This window comes from Capricornis sumatraensis, chromosome 8 (genome assembly GCF_032405125.1).
Source record: "Capricornis sumatraensis isolate serow.1 chromosome 8, serow.2, whole genome shotgun sequence".
Lineage (NCBI taxonomy): Eukaryota > Metazoa > Chordata > Mammalia > Artiodactyla > Bovidae > Capricornis > Capricornis sumatraensis.
Window position 1 is genome coordinate 65404066 of NC_091076.1, and position 12307 is coordinate 65416372.

At 45.2% G+C, this 12307-nt stretch overlaps 1 protein-coding gene across 2 annotated transcripts in view; it reads left to right on the forward strand.

Annotated features, from left to right (window-relative positions):
• Positions 1–6010: 6010 nt before the first annotated feature.
• RFFL (ring finger and FYVE like domain containing E3 ubiquitin protein ligase) overlaps positions 6011–12307 on the forward strand; it is a 75138-nt gene continuing 68841 nt past the window's right edge. For both annotated transcript variants that reach the window (XM_068977015.1, XM_068977016.1), the window contains exon 1: positions 6011–6119. The gene's annotated coding sequence lies outside the window, so the exon portion shown is untranslated. The remainder of the gene's footprint in view (positions 6120–12307) is intronic.

Consider the following 12307-nt stretch of genomic DNA (forward strand, 5'->3'; position numbering starts at 1 on the left):
AGTAGAAACACAACATTGTAAAGCAGCTATGCGTGCGTGCTAAGTGGCTTCAGTTGTGTCTGACTCTTTGCGACCCCATGGACTGTATCCCTCCAGGCTCCTCTGTCCATGGGTTTCTCCAGGCAAGAATACTGGAGTGGGTTGCCATGCCCTGCTCCAGGGAAAGCAACTATACTCCAATAAAAATTAATTAAAAAAATGCTTTTCTGTTGCCATTCAGAAATTCTTACTACTATCTGAACAAGGGTCCCACATTTGCACTGTCCCCTGAAAACTCTTATTTATTTAATTTTTGGCTGTACTGGGTCTTCATTGTTGTATATGGGTTTCTCTAGTTGCCACTAGCAGGTGCTAGTTTCTAGCTGTGGTGAGCAGGTTTCTCGTTGTGGTGGCCTCTCACGTGGTGTGTGGGCTCTAGAGGGTGGGCTCAGTAGTTGTGGCACACGGGCTTAGTTGCCCCGTGGCATGTGGGATCTTCCCGGACCAGGGATCAAGCCCATGTCTCCTGTGTTGGCAGGTGGATTTTTAACCACTGGACCACCAGGGAAGTCCTGAGTTGAACTCTTGTATCAGCCCTTTGTTTTGGCAAACACCCTACCATTGATTTCTTAGGGACTGACTCGATGGACTTGAGTCTGAGTGAACTCCGGGAGTTGGTGATGGACAGGGAGGCCTGGTGTGCTGCAATTCATGGGGTTGCAAAGAGTTGGACACGACTGAGCGGCTGAACTGAACTGAACTGAATTGAATTCAGCCAGAGGATAATTTGCAGTAGAAAAACTGGAGTTAGCATCCTGTGTCTATCGACTGATAGACCTTAGTGTTCCATTCTGGGATAACCTACATAGCCTCTCTCAGAAAGCAATACTTTATATTTTATACAACTTATTGGTTAAGAGAAGTTGAGAGGGGGCTGATGAAATGGAATGATGATTTGGGATTTGGTAGGTTAGTCACTAAGTTGTGTCTGACTCTTGTGATCCCATGGACTACAGCCCACCAGGCTCCTCTGTCCATGGGATTTTTCAGGCAAGAATCCTGGAGTGGGTTGCCATGTCCTTCTCCATTGGGATTTTGGAGTCAGGAGAAAATCTAGGTTCAAAACCCTGCTGGACTCTTCCTGGCTAAATTACCTCGAAAAGGTAATGTCTCTGTCTCATTGGTAAAATATATGTTGCAGAGGAATTACATTTTCCTCATTGGTAAAGTAAATGTCTTAAGAAATGAAACAGATAATTTATGTAAAGTGCTTGCTGCAGAGTCTGGCACATAGTAGGTGCTCAGTCACCATTAATTCTTCCAGCTCTTGCCAAACATAACAAAAATCAGGGCTCTAGGACTTACAAGCCACTCTGCTGCTAATACAAGAAATAATATGATTTATTTTTTCATTGCCATTTGGGGAAAGGTACGTGCTTCATAAATATGTATCGGAAAGTACTTAGCAAATGAGTAGAAATAATAAAAATACGTCAAAGTAAACAGCTCCTATAAATATGTCACTTGGCAGACAAATTAGTGTTTTATTACTACTAAATACTATTGCTTGCTGAAAAGGATTTCAGATTACTTGCACAACGGGTACATTATGGAGTACCTCTGTGGAAGGGCACGATAAAGATGAAAAATAATGATGGTGATAATATGAAAGGTGGAGAAAGGAGGTGTGCGGGTAAATGCAGCTCTGAGCCTCTCCTTGCTTTAGCGACACGCATATTAGTTAGCAGCATTTCAGTGATTTAGATGTAATACAGACCAGAGGGCCCAGAAAAAATGATTTCCATAGGATGTCATGAATTCTGACTTCAATTATCAGGCCCATCAGTGGCTTAAGTGCACTCCCTTTCGAAACTGTGCACTTAAGCTTAAAAACTAAGCTTACAAAAAGACATCTCTGGGTCTCACCCCATCCTTGTTCTGGACCTATTAACTTTCTATGATAATAATTAACATCAAGAGAAGGAGAGTTTGGGTGGGGAATAGATGTGCCTTAATCACGGGTTACAAAGCCCTTTCAGAAATAAGAGAGGATGGCATCTAAAGAGAAAAGGAGTCAGAGAAGGGAAAAGAGACAATAAATGCCTTTGCAGGGGGAAGATAAACCCCTGGGGAGAAGCAGAGGCAACAAGGCAGTGCATCAGGAAAAGTGAGCAAAATAGCCAGACAGGAAAAAGATGGGCACGGTTAATTCAGGTGCTGGAGGCCGCTAGCAGGCCAGTCTGTCCATGTGTTCCTGGTGGTGGAATGACCTGGTTTCAAATTCCAGTTTGGCCTTTTCCTAACTGTGTGGCTTTGGGTAAATTTCTTAAAAGGAAGATCTTCATTAATAACACGGGAATAGGTTCGTGACATTGTACAGGAGACAGGAATCAAGACCATCCCCAAGAAAAAGAAATGCAAAAAAGCAAAATGGCTGTCTGAGGAGACCTTACAAATAGCTGTGAAAAGAAGGGAAGCGAAAAGCAAAGGAGAAAAGGAAAGATATACCCATTTGAATGCAGAGTTCCAAAGAATAGCAAGGAGAGATGAGAAAGCCTTCCTCAGCGATCAATGCAAAGAAATAGGGGAAAACAATAGAATGGGAAAGACTAGAGATCTCTTCAAGAAAATTAGAGATACCAAGGAAACATTTCATGCAAAGATGGGCTCAATAAAGGACAGAAATGGTAGGGACCTAACAGAAGCAGAAGATATTAAGAAGAGGTGGCAAGAATACACAGAAGAACTGTATAAAAAAGATCTTCAGGACCCAGATAATCATGATGGTGTGATCACTCACCTAGAGCCAGACATCCTGGAATGTGAAGTCAAGTGGACCTTAGGAAGCATCATTACGAACAAAGTTAGCAGAGGTAATGGAATTCCAGTTGAGCTATTTCAAATCCTGAAAGATGATGCTATGAAAGTGCTGCACTCAATATGCCAGCAAATTTGGAAAACTCAGCAGTGGCCACAGGACTAGAAAAGACCAGTTTTCATTCCAATCCCGAAGAAAGGCAATGCCAAAGAATGCTCAAACTACTGCACAATTGCACTCATCTCACATGCAAAATTCCGTGGACTGAGGAGCCTGGTAGGCTACAGTCCATGGGGTCGCAAAGAATCAGACACGACTGAGCAACTTCACTTCACTTCACACTCTAGTGAAGTAATGCTTAAAATTCTCCAAGCCAGGCTTCAGCAATACGTGAACCATGAACTTCCAGATGTTCAAGCTGATTTTAGAAAAGGTGGAGGAACCAGAGATCAAATTGCCAACATCTGCTGGATTATCAAAAAAGCAAGAGAGTTCCAGAAAAACATCCATTTCTGCTTTATTGGCTATGCCAAAGCCTTTGACTGTGTGGATCACAACAAACTGGAAAATTCTGAGAGAGGTGGGGATACCAGACCACCTGACCTGCCTCTTGAGAAATCTGTATGCAGGTCAGGAAGCAACAGTTAGAACTGGACATGGAACAATAGACTGGTTCCAAATAGGAAAAGGAGTACGTCAAGGCTGTATATTGTCACCCTGCTTATTTAACTTATATGCAGAGTATATCAGGAGAAACGCTGACTAAGACTGAGCTGGGCTGGAGGAAGCACAAGCTGGAATCAAGATTGCTGGTAGAAATATCAATAATCTCAAACATGCAGATGACACCACCCTTATGGCAGAAAGTGAAGAGGAACTAAAGAGCCTCTTGATGAAAGTGAAAGAGGAGAGTAAAAAAGTTGGCTTAAAGCTCAACATTCAGACAGCTAAGATCATGGCATCCAGTCCCATCACTTCATGGCAAACAGATGAGGAAACAGTGGAAGCAGTGGCTGACTTTATTTTTCTGGGCTCCAAGATTGCTGTAGATGGTGACTGCAGCCATGAAATTAAAAGATGCTTACTCCTTGGAAGGAAAGTTATGACCAGCCTAGACAGCATATTAAAAAGCAGAGACATTACTTTGTCAATAAAGATCCGTCTAGTCAAGGCTATGGTTTTTCCAGTGGTCAGGTATGGATGTGAGAGTTGGACTATAAAGAAGACTGAGCGCCGAAGAATTGATGCTTTTGAACTGTGGTGTTGGAGAAGACTCTTGAGAGTCCCTTGGACTGCAAGGAGATCCAACCAGTCCATCTTAAAGGAGATCAGTCCTGGGTGTTCATTGAAAGGACTGATGTTGAAGCTGAAACTCCAATACTTTGGCCACCTGATGCAGACTTGTTCGAAAAGACCCTGATGCTGGAAAAGATTGAGGAGAAGGGGACGACAGAGGATGAGATGGTTAGATGGCATCACCGACTCGATGGACATGGGTTTGGGTAAGCTCGGGGAGGTGGTGATGGACAGGGAGGCCTGCCGTGCTGCGGTTCATGGGGTCACAGAGTCGGATACGACTGAGCAACTGAGCTGAACTGACTGACGGACTTCCCTGGTGGGGAAGTGACTAAGACTCTTCACTCCCAGTAAAGGGAACTGGGGTTCGATCCTTGGTCAAGAAACTAGATCCCACATGCTGCACAATTTAGAGTTTACATGCCACAACTAAGACCCGTCGCGGCCAAATAAACAAATATTGAAAAAAAAAATCGTGGGAATAATAGTACTCAGTTTGCTGGGTTGTAAAAACTGGAAATAATACTTGTAAAGTGACAGAGTCTGCATGTATAAATGATATCATCTTACTCCAGTTTTCTTTGTGATATTACTTATGTTAAAATACAAATTGTTCAGGACAACCCTGAGAGGTCTCCATAGGAAACTAAGGCATAAGAAAATTAGTCCACCTTGGGTAACAATTCTCCGTGCAACTCTAGTGCTTTGTATTAATGGTTTACTGTGTGTATGCTCAACTGTTCAGTTGTGCTTTGCGACCCTACAGACTGTAGTCCACCAGGCTCCTCTGTCCACGGGATTATCCAGGCAAGAATACTGGAGTGGGCTGCCATTTCCTTCTCCAGGGGATCTTCCAGACCCAAGAATGGAACTCACCAACCTGCATTGGCAGGCAAAATTCTTTACCACCAAGCCACCAGGGAAACCCCCTTATAGTTTGCTAAGCACTTCTGAATATATGTATTGGTTTATTTAATCCTCATAACAACCTGCCTCACACCAACAGTACCAATTTCTTCAGGGATGAGGCAAGGAGAGTTCAGAAATGTTAAGTACCTGCTGAAAGGTACCCAGCTGATGATGAACGGCTGGGGTGGGTTCCTCCCTACAGAGTCATCTTCATTCTACCAGGGCCTCCCTCTGAGGAGTTTCCTCACTTTCTTAAGGTGAAATTAGCTAACTCTTCGCCCTTAGAATGGGAAATGCTTGAGAGGGAGGTGCCATAGAGTGCATGGGACAAACATGGGTTTTGATGTCCTTCAGATCTGGCTTCTAATACCTCCCAACCATGCGACCTTGAATTAGATAGTGAACCTCAATGGGCCTGGGTTTCTTTCATTGTAACTTGGGGGAGCCATCACCTGCTGTTAGCCGTTGTGGTGAGGAACAATGGGATATGGAAGTGAGGCAACTTTTAAAATTTTCTTTTGAAACGAGTTCTGAGATGTTACAGGGCTTAGGCTCTCGAAGCTGGACCACGGTTTGGACCCTTCAGCTCCCCGCGCAGAGTGCGGTCACCCCCGTCGACTTGGAAGCAGCAGATGCCCCGACAGCGGAGTAGCGTCGCCACACACATGGGCTCAGGCTCCTGGGCCGGGGTCGGCCGCCCGCGGCCCGGGGCTCCGCCAGGGGGCGCGCGCGCGCGCGCGCGGAGGCCGCCCTCTGGTCTGCCGCGCGCCTCTCGCCTCTCTATGGTGGCTCGGGCGCGGCAGGAGAGGCGGCGGCGCGCTCCCGAGGGGCGGGGCCGCGCCGGGGGCGGGGCCTGCGCGAGGGGCGGGGTCTGCGCGAGGGGCGGGAGCGACCGGCCCCGGCGGCTGGGGATGGCTGAGGGGCGGCGGGGGGGCCAACTTCCTGAGGCCGCCCGCGAGGATGTGGCGACCGCCCCCCGGCGCCCCTCAGCCCCAGAGACGCCGCCGCGGCGCAGCCCGCAGCGCCCCTGCCTGAGGCGCCCGCGGCCCGGATCCGGCCCCTCCCCTCCCCTCCCCTTCCCCTCCCAGGTGCGGGGCCGGGCAGGCGGCCGCGACAGGTGAGGAGGCAGCGGCGCCCGCGCTGGGGTCCGCGGGGCGCCCGGCCTAGGCTGGGCTTCTGGGGGAGTCCGGAGTCGGGGAGCGCTGCTCGGCCTCGGGGTCTCGCCAGGCTGTGGTCCTGGGTGGGGGCGGGGGCGCCTCCTCTGTGCGGGGCGCGGCCTGAGACGCTCGCTGCCCACAGGGAATGAGGGGAAGCCCTCCGTCGCTGAAAAGTCTGCGCATTCAAGGTAGCCCGCACCTGTCCCATTAAAAAGTGCCCCTCACGGAAGCACTTCACCTGTGGGGGCACTAACGGGAGACGTGTGTTATCATATATTTCCAAACGCACTACCCGATCGGCAGGTTCAGTTGACTTGTGGGGGTTGGGGGGAAAGATGCGGCTTTTGAAGCAGAGGAAACTGAGGCAGGTGCGCGCGGCGGCCTGCGTTCAGCAGCTAGCCTGACCCTACTTTCCAGGGCAGGAGCCCCGCGGGCTTCTCGGAAGAAGGTGGAGGCTGGAGTTCGGAGGCTCGATGGAGAAGTTTGGGGATATGCTTCTCCCACCCACGTGCCCCCCTCCCCACCTAGGGGCCACTGGTGGAAGTTGGCTTCTGTTCCCCTGAGGTAACCTGTATGGGGCCGCCAGTGGCCAAGACGGAGAGGAACGGTGGGGCCTCTGCAGCTGGGTTGCCCACGAGACATTTGACCAGACATGGGGAAGAGTGCTGGACCCGGGGAGCCACAGCCTCGCAGGCTTCTGTCTGCTCAGAGCTTGATGTCAGGCTGGCTGAAGATAGAAACAACAGTATACTTTTTCCTTTCTGTTGGCCTGTCATTTGTTCTAGGGGAAAAACAGCCTGTGTAATCAAGGAAGAGTGCACTATGCTCCTCCCCGTCTACCCCAGGGAAGAATTACTGTTAGCTCCGATAGAGGGCTTCACCCACAACTGTCACTTTGCCCCCTGGCTAAAGGCCACCAGGAATTAAGGAACAAACATCCCCAGGTGTTATGTGGCCTTCTAAGAAAGTAAGTTTCTTGCCCATCCTGTTTTACACATGGTTTGGAGGGCAGACACCTCCTGTCACCCCCTGTTGGCTGCAACTGTGTGGGGAGTAGTTGTTTTCTCAGTGACGGTTCAAGATAGTGTGGCCAGGGTTGTCCACTGACGGGAACATTTTTCTAGGAATGGAAGCAGGCAGGGGACACGGTGCTGGCCGAGTTTGTTTGGAATTCTAGGGTTGGGAGCTAGTTCAGGGGATTTCAGGTTTGACGACTTCTTTATCCTTTTTTCTTGATTGTTTTGCCTCACATTCAAGGAAATAGATGATGGCAAGCATTTCTGAAACTCTATAGCGTATTTCCTGATAATTCCGGACTTCAGAGTACAAGTCATAAATTACAGTTTATTTAGAGGTGTTATTTTCTTAAGTTTGAAAATTGGGTATGACAATTACAGTTTGATGTGGCAAGCCTAAGTGTAATAACTTGATTGTGCATGAAGAAGGTTTCCATGTAATCTTGGACACACACACACATTTTAATGTCTGTTTAGGAAGATCAGCCCACTAGAAACTTCCATATTGATCAGGGAGACAGCTGTTATCCAGACTGTTTACCTTGGGTTCAGGGATTGTAAATCTTGGAAATTGACTTAATTTAACCCATTGCTAAAATAGCATACACAAAAAGAGGGCTGTTCTCAAAAAGGCTAGAAATTAATTTGTTTTCAAAATTTTATCATGACTAAGCCAGTTAATACCACTCTGCCTAGCACTGTCTTAAGACAGCAGTGGAAAAACCATTTTCAGTGACCAACATTTAAAAAGACAAACAGCAGCAATAACAAAGAAAGGGTACAGTTTCTTCCCTAATTACCTGTCCATTGTGATGTTTAGTACACAAAATGTGTTGTGCCTAGAACTTTCTGAAAACACCCTCGTAAACCCAAGGAGTGTTAAGGAAACTAATTCCACCTCAATTTTTTATTCTTAGAACCTTTAATAAATACTGCTGTTGTTTTAAAAGATTAGAGACTTTTGTATGAAACTTGTACTGGCTATAGGTTTATGTTTTGAGAGCAAAGATTTAACCTCTGCACCTTAAAATCTCATAACCTCTGCAATACAGAATTGAGTTATAATTTAGAGTTTAAGGAGAATGCATAGTTTAAATTGCTGTTGCTGAAGCCGCGAGGTGTGAGCTTCCTCATTATTGTTTGGTAGTGGTTACTGGTTATTATTTTTGTTTGGTTACTGATTATTGGTAGGTGTGACTTGTGTTTCTGTAAGAAAGATTCTGGCACTCTGAAGGACAGTCTTTTTCTAGGCAATCACAAATTCCCATTCCTTCAGTAGGGAGATGGTGTGGTCCCTTTCTTGTTTTGTGAGTTTATATTACTTGGAGTTTTAAACCCCTAAAACCTGTTGGGCTCTTAATAGAGTATCCTATTGTATCTTACATGAAAGCTGTCCTAGATGGTTTGGAATCATTGGCCTCACGTGTTGAAAGACTTTAGCTCTCCCAGTTTCCAGGATTTATCTGCTGTGGTCAGGACAGTGGTTTTATCTAATCCTCATGATGCCATTCTTCGCTTAAACCCATTATCCTCCTTTATCTTTGTTAAGACTGTCATGAAGTTTCTCTGCTTTCTCTAGTTCAGGGTGACTGGGCCCATTAACGTCCAGAATTGGAGTGGTTGGTTAAGAGAATCTACCTGTTTTTAAACATTTTCCTTTTTCAAGGCAAGCATAAAAATCTTGAGTTTCCTCTGGGGATAATCAGCTCTTTAAAAATCTAATAGGAAAACAAAATCTGGTTTTTCCAGCTTTTTACCAGTATGATTATTCTTAACCTTTTCTTCTATTCTGGTTTTGCCAGTACAGTGACTAGTGAATGATGATCCAGAGGCACGGGAAAACCCAAGATCTCCCAAATCATCAAAAGAAGGTCACATTGTATTCAGTGTAGCTTTAGCCTTTTTAACTAAAAAGTGAGTTTTATTACAAGGAGTTCCCAAAGCCAGCCACTCCTTGAAAGATTCGCTACAAAGCAGTTTTGTCACTGAGGGGTTCTTTAAAAATACAGATTTCCCAGCTCCACCTCCTGAAGTGTTTTTTTGTTTTTGTTTTGAGTGGATAAGTGATGACCGAGAATCTGTATTTTTTTTTTTTTTTTTTGAGAATCTGTATTTTAAAAGCCACTCTGGGCAGCTACTTACAAAAAGCTCCCCGAGTGATTCTGATCTGCAACCGGGTTTAGGAACCAGTGTTGCATTGCTTTGAAATTCTTTATAAATTGGTAGTCCCTTTAAAAGCGTCATTATGTTATTCAGGATGTTTGATTTGCTAGAATAGTCCATTTCTGAGTCATGACAGATAACAAAGAGCTTTTATAACTTTTATGTAAATTACTTTCCAGAGGGGCCCTGTCTGCCGTATTATCTGTCAGGAGTCATGAGGGAGGGTTGGTGAGAGTAGCTTCCTGTATTTCCTGAGTGGACAAATGAATGATAATGTGGAAACCACTGGAGGACTGAACGGGTAGTCAAATCTAGTTCTGATCAGTGTTGCATAGGAGAGCTGCCTGGTCAGCCTCTGTATGTAAGATTTTAAAATATAGCCAGTTTGCCAGATGTTTCATTTCTACATTAACTGAAGCGCTTATTGGATATGATGGATGCTTAATAGGCAATAAAATTTAGTCACAGGTCCTTTGCTGAGTTCATGGAAGGAAGAAAAGGTGAAATCCAGAGCCCTCTGAGTTAAAGCAGAATGGGGCACTTAATATGTTAGGGAATTAAATTTGGGGGAAATGTAACAGTTTAGAAAAGAGACAAAGCTGGCTTTGAGCCCCAGATCCTCCACCTCCTGGCTGGGCTTCTTTCGTTGTTGTTTAGTTCCTAAATTGTGTCTGACTCTTTGTGACCCCATGGACTGCAGCCCACCAGGCTCCTGTGTCCATGGGATTTGCCAGGCAGGAATACTAGCGTGGGTTGCTATTTCCTTCTCCAGGGGATCTTCCCAACCCAGGGATCAAACCCACGGGTGCTTTAGACACGTCACTTAACCTCTGTGGGCTTCCTTTTCTTCATCAGCCAGATGAAAATATCTGGTGGCATTGATCAGCGGATGAAGAGAGAGCAAATCTCTTCTTTGTACATTGTATGGAGCTCAATGAATGTTCTCTTCTCAGAGGATTTTTATTCTGTAGGCTTCAGATATCTTTCGAAATCCAGCCTTCCCCCGTCTCCTTCCAGGAATATCTACTCGGTCAGCTCTTTTAGAAAATGTATGAAAGAGTGAGGACTCAAGAAGGAGAGAATATGGTAAAGAGGAATGCGTCACAGATACTTGAAAAAAATTTTTTTCTTAGAACGAGTGGAGTGTAGGCATATATCCAGAATGACTGCGGGAATAAATTCATGACATTATCCAAATTCTGCCTCCAGTGTCTGGGCCGTAGCCTGAGAGCTCAACTCAGGCTCCCAGGCTTGGGTGGGGAGGGGGGTTCTTTAAATAGCACCTGACAGCCCTTTCTTTTCTCATCTTCCTCTCCCCCTTCCCTTTTTGGTTTTTTCCTTCTTTCTCTCTCTCCTCCCTTTCCCCCTTTTTAAACTGCCTTTCCTTTCGACTTGCCAATCATGGCCACAGTAATCACAGATCAGGCCACTGGAACTCTGAGGCTAAAAAAGGTTGCTGGTTGCTAACACCTGTCCACCCAGCTAGATGAATAGGATCTTTTGTGGGCAGGAGGTTAAAAAAGCTGATTAGTACAATATTGGCTTAAAGGACCTATTAATGATCTAACATATGTCAATGACCAAGTGATTTTAAGCCATTTTGGAGATTTGTTTCTTATACTCTACGCTCATTTTTTTAATATTGAATTAGGATGTTGGGTGGATTTTTCCACGTGTGAATCTGCTTATTGCCCAGACAGACTAATTTTTGTCATATTGATTGGGAACCATTTATATTCTAAAGACGCTTCTGCCCTTACGTGCCTTTGTGTTGTTCGGCAGTGTCTAACTTGTGTGTAATACAATTAAGGTTTTGTTCACTGTGCTGCTGACATAATTAGTTTAATTTCTGCTCCTTATATATTTCTCTTGGCAGCTGGGAAATTAAAATACAAAATTTTGCATAAAACTGCTCTTTTGAGGGGGTGATTTTACTGTGAGTCCAACGGACTTAGGCCCGAGGGTACAGTTTTGAAGATGTCTTACTCAACATTCCTGTAATAGTCTCTTTTTCTTTCTTAGAATTAATGTATTAAGACCCATAATTGGCTATTCAGGCATTCAGAAGAGACAATGTTTGGCCTTTACCCCGTGATTCTATTTTTTCCTATATCTCTTTTGAGGAAATGTGTGTAATTTTTGGAAACCCCTAAGTATATTACAGTTACAGTATATTACATGAGCATGTGAACTTTTTGCGAAGACTAGAGAATGGAGTGGTTTTCTCTGATAAGCTGTATTAATTCTCTCCTCAAATCACCACTCTGTTCTTTTTAGATCATAGCGTGTGCAGACCTGATGTGAAAGTGAAAAGGCTGTGATGCCTGGCAAATCCTCTTCACAATTTTTTTCTGTGATGCGTTTCACGGAGATGGCTGTAGTCTTCAGGAGCAGAAGTCTCTCTCAAGGAGACTTTACATTTAATTAGGCTAATCCGCACTTAATTTCCTACAGCGTTCTTGGAGAGATTCTCCCTAGGCTGCTGATTTCATGGAGTTATGACCTATGAAGGTTTTTATCTCGGTTAAGCCTGCTAACTTTTTTTTTTTTTTTCTGAAGGGAAAGTGACGTTGGTCTGGTAATTTCTCCATTGTCCTCTCCTGTAAAAAGATAAGCAAAATCTTTTGGCTCTCTCAGCCTCTTTCAGCACGCATGTGCTGAATTTGAACTTTACAGAATTTTTTTGAGCTGGTGTTACTTGACTTTTAAAAGCTGCCTCTTCTCTAGTGCTACAGATTAAGCCTACATCTCCTAGTTTGACCTTCACATGGTTTTTCTAGAACGGCATGTAGGAACACGGTTTCATTATCTCTGGGTTGTGGACTGAGTGGTCATGGACAGAGGAGCCTGTCAGGCTACAGTCCATAGGGTCGCAAAGAGAGGAACAGGGCTGAGCAACTGAGCGAGCATCCAATGGTCGGGTCTCCTAGGACAACCGTTTGTTTCCACCAGGCCAGTTCTCAGGGTAG